We start from the raw sequence: 11,616 nt of genomic DNA, 5'->3' as shown, positions 1-11,616 counted from the left end.
GAAACTGGATGTCAGGCCACAACCAGAGACAGAGGACCCCTCGAGGTTAATCTGAACTTTCAAAGAAATCCAATTAAAAACACTGACACTAAAGAGACAAACACTTGTGGGGCATCTTTTGTATAACACTGCTTCTGTACAAGGAAAAATAAGGTATTTTCTCATCATGACACCTGGGGAAACGGGGCCGGGTTGCTGTGGCTATTATAAAAGTCACCGTTTCCTTTTGTGCACCAGAAATGTGGAGTCTGACCCTGCACAAAGACTCTGTTTATTAGCTCGGTTTGTTTTCTTGGGGTCACATCTTTCTCCTGAGATGACAGAAAAAAATAAAGATAATACCACAGTAGTTTCAACAATTAAACTGTAACACAATAGGAGCAGCCTCTCAGACCAGACCTGAAATTGTAAAACCCTCTAAATGTTTTCCTTTATGACTTGAAATATTGCACAAAAAATATAGAAAGTTAAGTAAGTTAGCTCATGAGCATATGTAGCTTTAGAAGTGCTTTGCAAACTAGCTCAGCAGGTGTTTTCAGATGGTCAGACTGGCTTGAAATCCTGGGTAGAACTGAATATGTCTTGTCCTCTTCCTCAGTGAAACTGGGCAACTTCAATTAAATTTGGAACAAAACTAAGAGGAGAAAGAGGGAGATGTCAGTCAAACACATCTCTATGCCACAGGCCCATTAAGTCCCAACGCGAGGTCTAATCAGGAGAAATAAGTGACAACACCTGTGTGGGTTGACTGTGTAGGACCTTTCAGTGCTAATGGAAATGCTAGCGTCTAATATAGTAACAATTTAATTTCTATGCAAAATTCATCCACTCAAAGTCTGTGGCCAAATATGTCCTTTCCTAAACCACTTCAGCTTGACCTTGATGGAAAGGTTGCAAATGTGCACATTGTCGTCGTCAATCTACGTCAAACTGGAACGACAAGCAGAGGAGGTGATCTACGACTGAACTTATCAGCAACTAACAATGCTGCCTTGAGATCACTTCCCATTCACACTATTAATCACGTGACCCTCCACCAGTCAGTTACACCTGAAGAAGCCTTTTGGATGAAACGTCTTCAAGAACCTCAAGCAGGTACAGTTGCCTTCATGTAGCTCTTAAATACCATGAACTGAGAATCTTCACGGACAGGCTACAACATCACTTTGATCATTTTACAGCAGTAGTGTAATGTTCATGGTTTGCCTGTGGGTTTTGATATATTGTTGAATGTTCAAACATATAAGCATATTAGCAAGATATGGAATTAGCTTAAAAAGATTACTTCCATAACTTCCATGATGATCTGTATCCCTTGTCAGTCATGGTGACCATTGGGTGAACAGATGAATGGTTTGTCTCTTTAAATGCTGCTGCTGCGTAAAAGATGGTCCAGTGTACCCTATGTTCAAGGAGATAAGAAAGGAAGCAGTGAAGCACCTTTCCTTAGCATTTAGAGAAATTCACCAGCTGCCACTGAGGTCACTCTAGGTCATTTCACTTAGTTGATCTTGGCAAGCAGAAATGACTATTTGAGGCTGTTGTTAAGTAGCTGTGCAACCTTCAGCATGGCTGACAAACATGTTAATCCCCCTTATTGCTGTTTTTCTAGCTTCTAGCTGCTGGTTAGTCCATGTTGTTTGGTTCATTATTTCTGAATTAGGTTCTTTTGTCAGAACAACCAGAATAACCAGGCTTCTTCTAATATGAACATTTTTTGTTGAAATATTGCAGTAATTTGGCCTGATTTTAAGCTATTGCAAATATCGCATGCATTGGTTGAATTCGTGTTGCGATTGCAAGATCTCCACACTTGCACAATTGCAAGAGCTACACACACACACACATACACATGATGTGTGTGGTCTCTTTGATGCTTCCAGTGGTTTTATGGTGACTGTAAGTGCTAAAGTGCCATGTATTTCTTTCTCCATATCCCAATTATAACCCCTCACACCATTACTTTTCACCATTTTGTTGACAGTCAAGCAAGTGGAGCGTAGCTTTTCTTACTTCACCCTACACCACGTATGCTCTGCTCTCATGTTGCATGGCAGTTCAATTTAATAATTTGGTGCAGTGCTCACCCAGTCTACCCCAACCTCTCTGTTTCTATTTTAGGTCCAATTTGCACTGTAAAAATCTCTACTGTCGCACTATCCCTGAAAAAGTTTCATGTGTTTCAGGTGTAGTAACCACAATTTAAGGCATTCATGCCAGTTCTGTCTCGCTGGATTAATGAGCAGTCTTATAATAAGCATTAGCTCTTGTTCAGCAACTCATAATAATACTCGCATATTTTAATGTGTTAAATGTTGTCTTTTAAATAGGTTTTTACTTAAAGAAAATTAACTTTTTTTGTCACCTTCATTCAGCCCTAATAAGGCAAAAACCTAAGGTGTGATGTAAGGTTCCCTACAAGTGACTAATAGTGACTGAGACTCAGCACCTTTATTATGTCCATTTCATCTGCCCTCATCATTTCTGGGTCAGAAAATCCACCTGCATTCCCAGAAAATCTTCCTGAAGATCAGCACAGCTGTCTTTTCCACCTTATTCAGCTGATTCTTGCCAGAGCTAAACATCCGTATGGTGTCACAGATAAGTAGGGTGCCAAAAAAAAAAAAAAAAACCTTGTGTCCCATTTTCTTCTCCAACTGGAAAAGTTAAAGAGCATTCATTAATTTTAAGCGGACTGTCCTAGTTTATAATCAGGACTCTTTTCATACTTCAAAAAGTAGCGCATTAGTAAAATCATGTAACTTTAGATTATTGTTATAAGAAAACATTTTTATAGAGTGACTCAAGTGGTTTGGGTCCCTGGTTCAATTCTCATGCAGCCAGACCTTTTACTACATGTATTTCCTTCTCTTCATTTTCCCTGTCAAATAACTGTGAGTAAATATTCTTATAACTCCATGCTTAGCCCTGGGGTAATTTCCTCAAACATTCATCTGGACTCAAGGATGAACTGATTAGATTTTAGTTGTCAAAGGTCAAAGGTCACTGAGACTTTGCAAAACACTGTTTGGGCCTCTTGAATGTGACATACAACTGCAAGGTGGTAATTCTAGTTTTTTTATGATTCAGATTATTATTTTTTTCAATGGTTGTAGAGCCTTCTGGACATGTGCTGCATTGATAAATAGGAATTTTTATAATCTGCGGACTTATTCATTAATACTGAGCTGCCTTGGAGCATACAAATGAAATACTGTATTTTAGTATTGAAATTCAGTGGGGTTAATGGTAGAACTTTCAGTGGGGTTTAAAGTAGAGCTATGGTACATTACACTACTTAAAGTAAGTGGCAGTCTGCATTTTAAGCACACAGCTCTCATGCCTGAATATCATGCATTGACAAGGATCTCAAATTAAATGACCTTCTCTTTAAACCACTGACTTCACATTGAACATCACAAGTTGCCTAGTGCTGCTTCTTACACAAAAGCCAGCATTTCAATTTCAAAGCTGCCCAGTTGCTTGAAGCAGCACAGGGTCCCTCTGCATAAATCTTGGCCCATCTCTTGACTGGGGAACAAATGAGTGTCTTAAATTAAATTTGAGACAATTAGGCTGCCTGCTATATGTAATTGGTTTTCTGGATGGATCAAACATTCACAACTCAGGCCTGGATGAAAGGAAATGTAGGCGGAGTTAAGTGACACAACAAGGAAAGATGGGCTGAGGAGTCCCAGATGTTTCATCAAACACTTTGGTAATAAGATATCACAGTGTTTCCACAGGGAACCAGTACAGCCTCTTTCCCAGACTCTATTTCCCCTATTTCTCTTTTCCCTTCCCTCTACATGGCCCAGGCCTTGATGGCCTGTATCTTCCTCTAAAAGCTGATGGCTCTCCTCACATGATGGAAATAGAGGCCTGTCTGTCTGCTGTGAAAAGCTGGTTGTCAAAAAATGTGTTTTCCTAAATTCAGATAAAACTGAGATGCTGACTGGTCATGGACCAGGCCTGACTGAGACCAGTTTGATCATTTAACAGTAACCCTCAATAACTGTGTGATTTCTCAAAGTCTGACAGCCTCGAAACCCTGTTTGATCATACTCTCTCTTTTGATCAGCACATTAAAGACATCGCCAAAACCACCTTTCTTCACAGGCATAACACAAGTAAATATTGGTCTTTTCTGTCTATGGCAGACCCTGAGATCTTCATTCACACCATCCAGACTGGATTATTGTAATGTTTTGTTGTCTAGCCTGCCACATGCTTGCACCAAAAGTCTTCTAATTGTTCAGACTTTAAGGTGCTCAGCCACATTCACACACTGCTCTCTTTCTACACATGGAGCGCCCAAGGACCATTTGACACATGGACTGGTGGAACTGGGGATCGAACCACTGACCTTCTCGTAAGTGGACGACCCACCTTACTTCTGGAGCCACAGTTGCTCGATTAGTGTATTGTTATCACTGCATCTCTCTAACTCTCTGTTTATTCCCTCAAGCACATGCACATCCAGGCTGTGTGCCCATCTCTCCAGGACCAGCAACTGTCCTGGGACCTCTCACCTTCCCCTGCTGCCTCATTTCAGATGTTTTGGATCTGATCTTCGTCCTCCAGGACTCCCACTTTTCTTGTTCTCTCTCTCTCTCTCTCTCTCTCCCTCTGTGTGTATGTTTATTTCCTTGTCCTCTTTTGTGCTTGTCTAGGTTTTTTAGATGTTCATGGTGGAGAGGAGGTTGTGTTGCTCAGGTCTTATTTGTTGGTAATACCTGGAAGTTGGTGGATGTTCTCCCAGATCCTATTCTGCATTCATGTTTACAATCTATAATGATATATGATATAATGTAATCCTGGTTGTCCATCTGTGAATCCACTGTTGATCTATTCTGCACACATGACATTGGGTTTTTTTGGGAGGTTTTCCTTGCTCAGTTCGAAGGTCATATGACAGAGGGTGTCGTGATGCTGTACAGATTGTTAAGCCCCTTGAGGCAAACTTGTGATTTGTGATATTGCACCATACAGTATAAATGAAATTTGACTTGACTTGACTTGACATATAGAGCGTGATTTATTTTTACACCACTCTCTGCCACGACGGCTTTAGAATCAAAATTCAGATGTCAGGCTCAGAGCGTTACCCTCTGTTATCACATTTCCATAGATGACTGGCAGTTCAATTTTGCAGCTCAGCAGAGCTTAATCCAAAGGAGCCCTTTCTGGGAAGTAAAGCTTCAGATTTAGTCCAGTGTGCTGTAATATTTAGTGCATTGTGTTAGAAAGTAATAAAACCATGCTGAGGAAAAGACCCAGACCAAGCCTGTGATGTCACACTACAAACAGACAGGAGTACAGTTGTAGGAGGATCAGTAACTGAGGGCTGAGAGAGAGATGAGAAGAGAAAATGATAGGAAGCTGTAGGAGGGGAACAACCTGCAGAGGTCTGCAGCTCATTTTTCTTTATCCACTGTCAGGTTGGGACAGGTATGAAATATTTCTTCCCCTCTAAACTATTAGGGTGCTATTCACAGAATCTTTAAATTTCTATGCCTCAGCGAATTATTGACTGTAAATGAATGCTGTCCTCTTTCTATGCCCCCACGTTGGCGACAGCCAGTGCAAGTGCATCCCAGCCAGGTTTGTCCAGTGTGAGTATTTGCAACATGTTTGTGTATTTGGTTGTGAGTATTTGCAGCACATGTGTTGTCAAAGTGATGAAGATGTTTTCTGAATTTGTTTGTGTCTTGTCTATTTGCATGTGTTTTCTTAAGTTGCAGTGCGTTGAGCTCTCGGGAGCTCAGCAGATCCTGGCAACTGTATCTTAGCTTCTTCTGTCTGTCTGACATGTGCTCTGAATATGAAGCACGACAGGTTAAAAAAAGAATAGAACTGCTTAATAACCTTACCTGAATACACAAAGATAGAAAGCAACAGAAAAGCAATGAAGTTTATGAGGGGCCCTCATAGAAGATGGTATAAATCCAACAATATTACATTTACCAGATGCTCTGAACTGGATCACCACAAACAAACAACTCCATTTCTGAGCCACATTAGTTGAATGTGCACCACAGCTGGTTTCACAGTGAGAGCACCGGTTGATGAAATGGAAGATGATGTCTTTTTTGCAGACAGGAGAAGCAGCACATCAGAACAGTGCGGGAGTGACAACTTCCCTGAAGGAAACGCTATTGAAGCGCAGCAGTATTTATAGATAGAGCAAAACATCCTGTTTACTCCCCTAAAATCCTTACGGAGGAACATGCAGTATTCATACTACCAGTCTTCATTTTCTATTTATAGAGGGAGGAAATTTATTTAATGTAGGCCTCTGCACAGGTTTAGGTTTAGAGCTTGTGTGGCAAAGACTTAGCATCATCACATGCCAGCTAGCACTTCAGACTCAGAGGAGCAATGCTCACTAATTGAGGTCAGGAGCGCTCTTTAACTGAACTTTTTTCTATCCTTTTCAGACCATTCGTCCGCTCCTTTTAATGCAGTGAAATGGAGGAGCGTCCCCTCGGAGTCCTGCGCTCAAATTAAATGCCTTATAATACGTCAGACCTCTAGCCACTGAGGTGGATGGAAAAGCAGCTTGCATGTCTGTCACTGATACGGGTAGAGAGAGAAGCTCTCTGGGCTACTAGTCATTAAACAGACCTATTATAGCTTCATCTGAGCCACCGTGGCTGCTGCGATCTCATGTCAATGGACTTGTCAATCAGAGTCTCTCCAGGATTCTTTGATACCCATTGAGGTCGCCTGGTTTCAGAGCAGAGGGTGATACTCTCCCTGTGTGATAGTAGCCAAACAGCAATATGATGGATAAACCCCCACCCCCCCCCCCAAAAAAAAAATCTTTCATTTGCACATAATCAAAATATGCAAATCAGAGGTGAATCTGTATGCACATCTGTTTGGAGCATTAGGTGTGTCCATTGGATGTAGTGAGATGAGAAAATAAACAAAGCCTTTTCAGGGTGGTTGACTGTCTCTGTGCATTAGTATTGCAATATGGAAATTCAGCACTGCTGGTCATGCACTGTTGGTCACACAGATGAGAACCTATTGTGCTTCACACTGCGCCAACACACAGCCACTGTTAGATATCTTACATGTAAACATACTGTATATGGGAACTGTTTTTGTTGTCTTTATGTGCAGTCTGTTGTCCACAGACCTTCAGACTTAAGTTTAAGGACAATTTGCTTTTAGTTATACATGAAAACAGAAATGACCTCACTGATAAAGGCAGATGTAAACTCATGCAATGTAAGGTGACCATACTTTCAAACCCCCAACGCAGGACTGTTAAGTGTACCTCACATTCATGCATCAGGACATTTTGGTGGTGAATGTTGAAAACTGGGACATTATAGTGTTGAGCGGATATATGCTGGGACTCGGGACACCCGGTTTGAAACCAGGACAGTCCTGGATGTCTGGTTACTGCATGCCAGTGGTGTAATTGCAGGTAGCCTGTTCTTTATTTGTTGCAAATAGAGTATATCATATCCAAAATATACACCAGTGAGCAGGGTTCATGTCCCCATGTCCTCAATAAACAATGAAATGGACATGTCTGATGTTAGCTAATGTTGTCAGACTTGAAATTGTCACTTGTGGCCACTATGACTCCTGAGTCACACTGCAGTCACCATGCAGGAATAGTTCATTAGAACAGTCTGGCTATTTTTAAGTAGGTGGGCAGAAGCTAGCTAAATGGTGTAATCTAGATAACAGACTGTTCTTTCTCAGTTTGAAACCATCTCAGTTTCTATGGTTCAAGCCAATACCACATCTATGGAGAGCCTGTCGACATCCTTGCAATGCCATTGTACCAAAATTGGCTGCAATTGAACTCGTGGGTTCCTTCAAGATACTGCCTCAGTGAATCAGAGTGAATGGAGCTAAATGGCTAAAATAATTATTTACACCTGCTTTTAGATAAAATGGCCCAATGTTTAGTTGAGTTTCACAACTGAAATGAAAAATGACTTTTTTTTTGATGATTTTTCTTTTTTCTTTTTGACAAGGAAGGCTATATGCCCATAAAATGCTAGCCTTCTGCTAATGAATGCTGATTGGTTGGATTAACGACTGATTGCAACAGGACACCCTTCCCCGATGGCACCTGGAGTCCACAGGCGTCTTCGAAATTAAGACAAATTAATATGCTTAAAACACAATGTTTTACAGAAACTTACAGAAGCAGTATATTGTAGGTGGTTCCAGCTGTGTTGTGTTGTGCATGGTGATTATCAGTGGCTGCTGTTTGATTGATGTGTGAGCCAAAATGGCGAATGCCACAAAGTGGCTGTGGTACATGACATCACAAATACTTACAGAAAGGTATTCAACTACAACTGAGCAAAAATCTAATTCAATGGTGCTATGTCTATTGTCTCTACTCCTTGTATTGAAAACACAATGAAAATTGCCAGCATTTTTTTTACCCATAAATGTTGCATTTTAAGGGTATACCTCCATACGCTATCATTTATTCTGGACTGTCTTACGAGCACCACCTACACAAACAAACGTTCTGAGAGAGGACGTTCTCCCTATTTTAGAAATTCTCTGCTATCCCCACACAGGCTAATTTTTTTCTTTTGCTTCATATTTCTTTAGTTTTGTACTATAAAGTAATGCGATGTCTGGTCAATGTTTAGTGTGCTCAGAAATGCAACAACAACATTTTAAAGCAATTAGTCATTTTACTATGTGACCCGCTGAGGTTTAGTTCAAGCAGTGGAGTTATCTCTGCCCCCTGAGTCCTGAATAGTATTTAAACTACCACAGAGTAGATCAGCAGTCAGAATAACAGTAGCTCTGTTGAAAACCTCTCCAACCTCAAAATAAAATGAAACAAAATAAAATAAAACAGAGATCTGTTTTCAGATTTCAGTTCCCAGTCTGTGCACACTGGTTGGTGTATGGGGTCGGTGCCCAGTGGAAAGCAGTTAATTGACATTGACTGTAGCATGTCTACAGGACACCAATCGAGCCATGGCTCCCCTGCAGCCCGAGTGCTGCTCAGAAAGCACAAAGGCAGCTTGGTCTGAAAAGGCTACCTCTGAGCATGAATACTAATGGAATTGATTTATACCTCCATTTCCTGCAGGGAAACGTGTGGACTTTTATTACAGAGGAGGAGCCAAAACCCTTGTGTGTGCTCAACAGTCTGAAGTGGAGGAAAAGCAGCTGCAGAGTGAAGCCTTCAGAGGCTCTGCAGTTCTGTGACAAACTGAGCAGTGAGGAGCCATTATGGAGAAATGGCTGTGTGAACATACATGGCACACAGGCAAGCTGGAAGAAAAGATACCTGATACCAATCTCTCAATTTGGTAAAGGTGATATAGTGAAGGAGAATGTCCTGATAAGGTATGCTATGCTCATTTACGAAATGTAGCTTGAGAACATTTAGCACAGTTAATCTGACCAAATGATAAATTAGCTCAGGAAGGTGCCTAGTAAGGTCAGTATCCACTACATTTATAGGTTTATACGCAAATAAAACTGACATAGAGCACAAGCTGGTTAGCCATGAAGGCTAAAAAGATGGCATTACATGAGATAGCATGACCATTACAAAGTCAGCAAAGTCAAATCAATCACTTGTGCATGTTTTATGCTGAGTACTAACAACCCTTTACATTAATTTATATTTTAAAACAAGTCCTGCATCCCTAGGAATAACATTTTGGATGATTCTGCAGGAAACGGTGCATGTCGAATACTAATATTCAGTGTTATAGTGTTGTTTAAAGGGCAGGCATCAGATTTACTGGTCATGGTTGGTATAAGTCAGTCTGTGAAAACAGTTCTGGAGGAAGCTCTCCAAAATCTGAGAGACATACCTTGATGATGATCATGGTGATGTTACAATCTTGGCTTAAGCCTCAAATACACAAAGGAAAGCACCTGAAAGAGCCTTTGTGTTCAGTATGAAAAACAAGGCCATTTACCAAATAGGGAGGGTCTAACAAAAAACAATACTGCGTTGCATTGGCCAGCCCATCTTGTCACTTTCCGATATCGAGTCACTGTAGCATCCAGTCCGCCCTGAAGCAGTAGCGCTGCTCAGAGGACATACTATAATCTGTTGTCTTGTAAATGCTAAGATGGCTGAGCAGCTTGCTGAGACTGGGATGCAAACAGTTATTAATGCTAACGCTGGCTATGTAGCAATAGCAAAACTTAAAAATAGCTCCTTTAAATGCTGAGGACCTTTACCTCTTCTGTAAGACTGATGCTGCCCTTAACCACATCTTAATCATACTGAAGCTACTATTCATGTAAATATTGAAGGAATAAATAAATCATCTTATTGTGTATTGTATTATTTACTGTTGTTGGTTGCCTGTAGCTTTAATGCCCTGTAGTGGCCTAGAAGTTAGAGCAAGAGATTTATGGCATATCATTTGAACAAAAGCTGGAGATTGTATTTAATAGGTCGTACTGTTACATCTACAGTAGGCACCGTACTAATAAGAAGAACCTGTCTCTGGGATGGGGGTATTTATGTTGTGGAACTGGCAGAGCGTAAATTACTCAACATCTGTTGCAACAGACAGTGAGAAAGATTTTGTTTTCTCCTTCTCTCTGCGAGCCACATGTGCTTTTTGAAGCATGACGGCGTACAACCAAGATGCAGGATGCATCAGGCAAGTGAAAATAATTATTAATGTACCACATGGCGCACTAAATAAATTACTGTGCTCAATTGTGTTCATTTGTCTTTGAAAGAAGTTGTGGCTTTTTATTTCTAAAAAAGACACTGCAGGTAACAAGGACATGGCAGCCAACCAAAGTGAAATTTACTGATGCGTGAGTGGAAGGTAAATACAGTAAATGAATAGTTTTTGCACTGTGTGTGTTGAAAGGTAATACGAGCAACCTTCTGAAAGAACCTCACTTAAAATCCAAACCAAAAACTCTGACAAGCAATAAGCCTGAAAATGTCAAAGCATCATAATCAATTAATTTTGCTTTAATGTCAGCCTCCTTTTCGTGCTGGAATTAAAGCCAACGCAGAAGTCACTGCCATCCCTAATCCTTGCTTGGCGTTCCTCCATAATCTTTTCAGTGGATTTGTTTGATTTAAAAAGGTTTGTTGATACCCATATCACAGACCCACTTATGACAAACAGACTGCCATGAGAGAGATGTGCTATTTGCATCACTTTGATATCCCTGCCCTGTACTCATGTCAGGTCTGTGTTTTTGAAAAACTCTCCAATCACGATTTGAACGACACAGTGCATTCTGTTTACAGCCCTTTTTGCTTTTATTGAATAGATGTTGAAATTCCTTCTGAGAAAAAAAATAAAATGTAAAAAAAAAAGCACAACAGCCATGTTGAGATGAAAGACAGAAACAGTAACATGTGATATACATTGAAGGTCTTTGCACATATACTTCCTGAATGAATGCCATGCAATGGGATATGACTGCAGGTCACGTCTCAGTCTCACAAGTCAGGAATGATCTTGCCTCCCAAACCAGAAATGAACTGCACGTCTGCTTCCATATATATTTATGAGAACTTTGTTCTTTTTTTTTTTTTTAATTTTACACACAGAAGGAGCAGCAGCTAAAAGCCAGCTGCAGAACTGTTTGAATGCAGAAACACAAGACGATGAAAAA

General features: G+C 40.5%; 1 long non-coding RNA gene across 1 annotated transcript; it reads left to right on the top strand.

Moving 5' to 3' along the window:
• Nucleotides 1-497: 497 nt before the first annotated feature.
• LOC139605980 (uncharacterized) lies at nucleotides 498-7,135 on the top strand. The gene is made up of 4 exons (XR_011684516.1): nucleotides 498-1,095; nucleotides 4,312-4,372; nucleotides 4,469-5,615; nucleotides 6,441-7,135. It is a non-coding gene; the product is annotated as an uncharacterized lncRNA (long non-coding RNA).
• Nucleotides 7,136-11,616: the final 4,481 nt, after the last annotated feature.

Source organism: Trachinotus anak, unplaced genomic scaffold (genome assembly GCF_046630095.1).
Source record: "Trachinotus anak isolate AG129_WGS33_773 ecotype Australia unplaced genomic scaffold, CSIRO_AGI_Tana_v1 ptg000021l, whole genome shotgun sequence".
NCBI classification, from domain to species: Eukaryota; Metazoa; Chordata; class Actinopteri; order Carangiformes; family Carangidae; genus Trachinotus; species Trachinotus anak.
The sequence above is the reverse complement of the archived record's forward strand: the minus strand, read 5'-3'. Positions and strand labels throughout refer to the sequence as shown.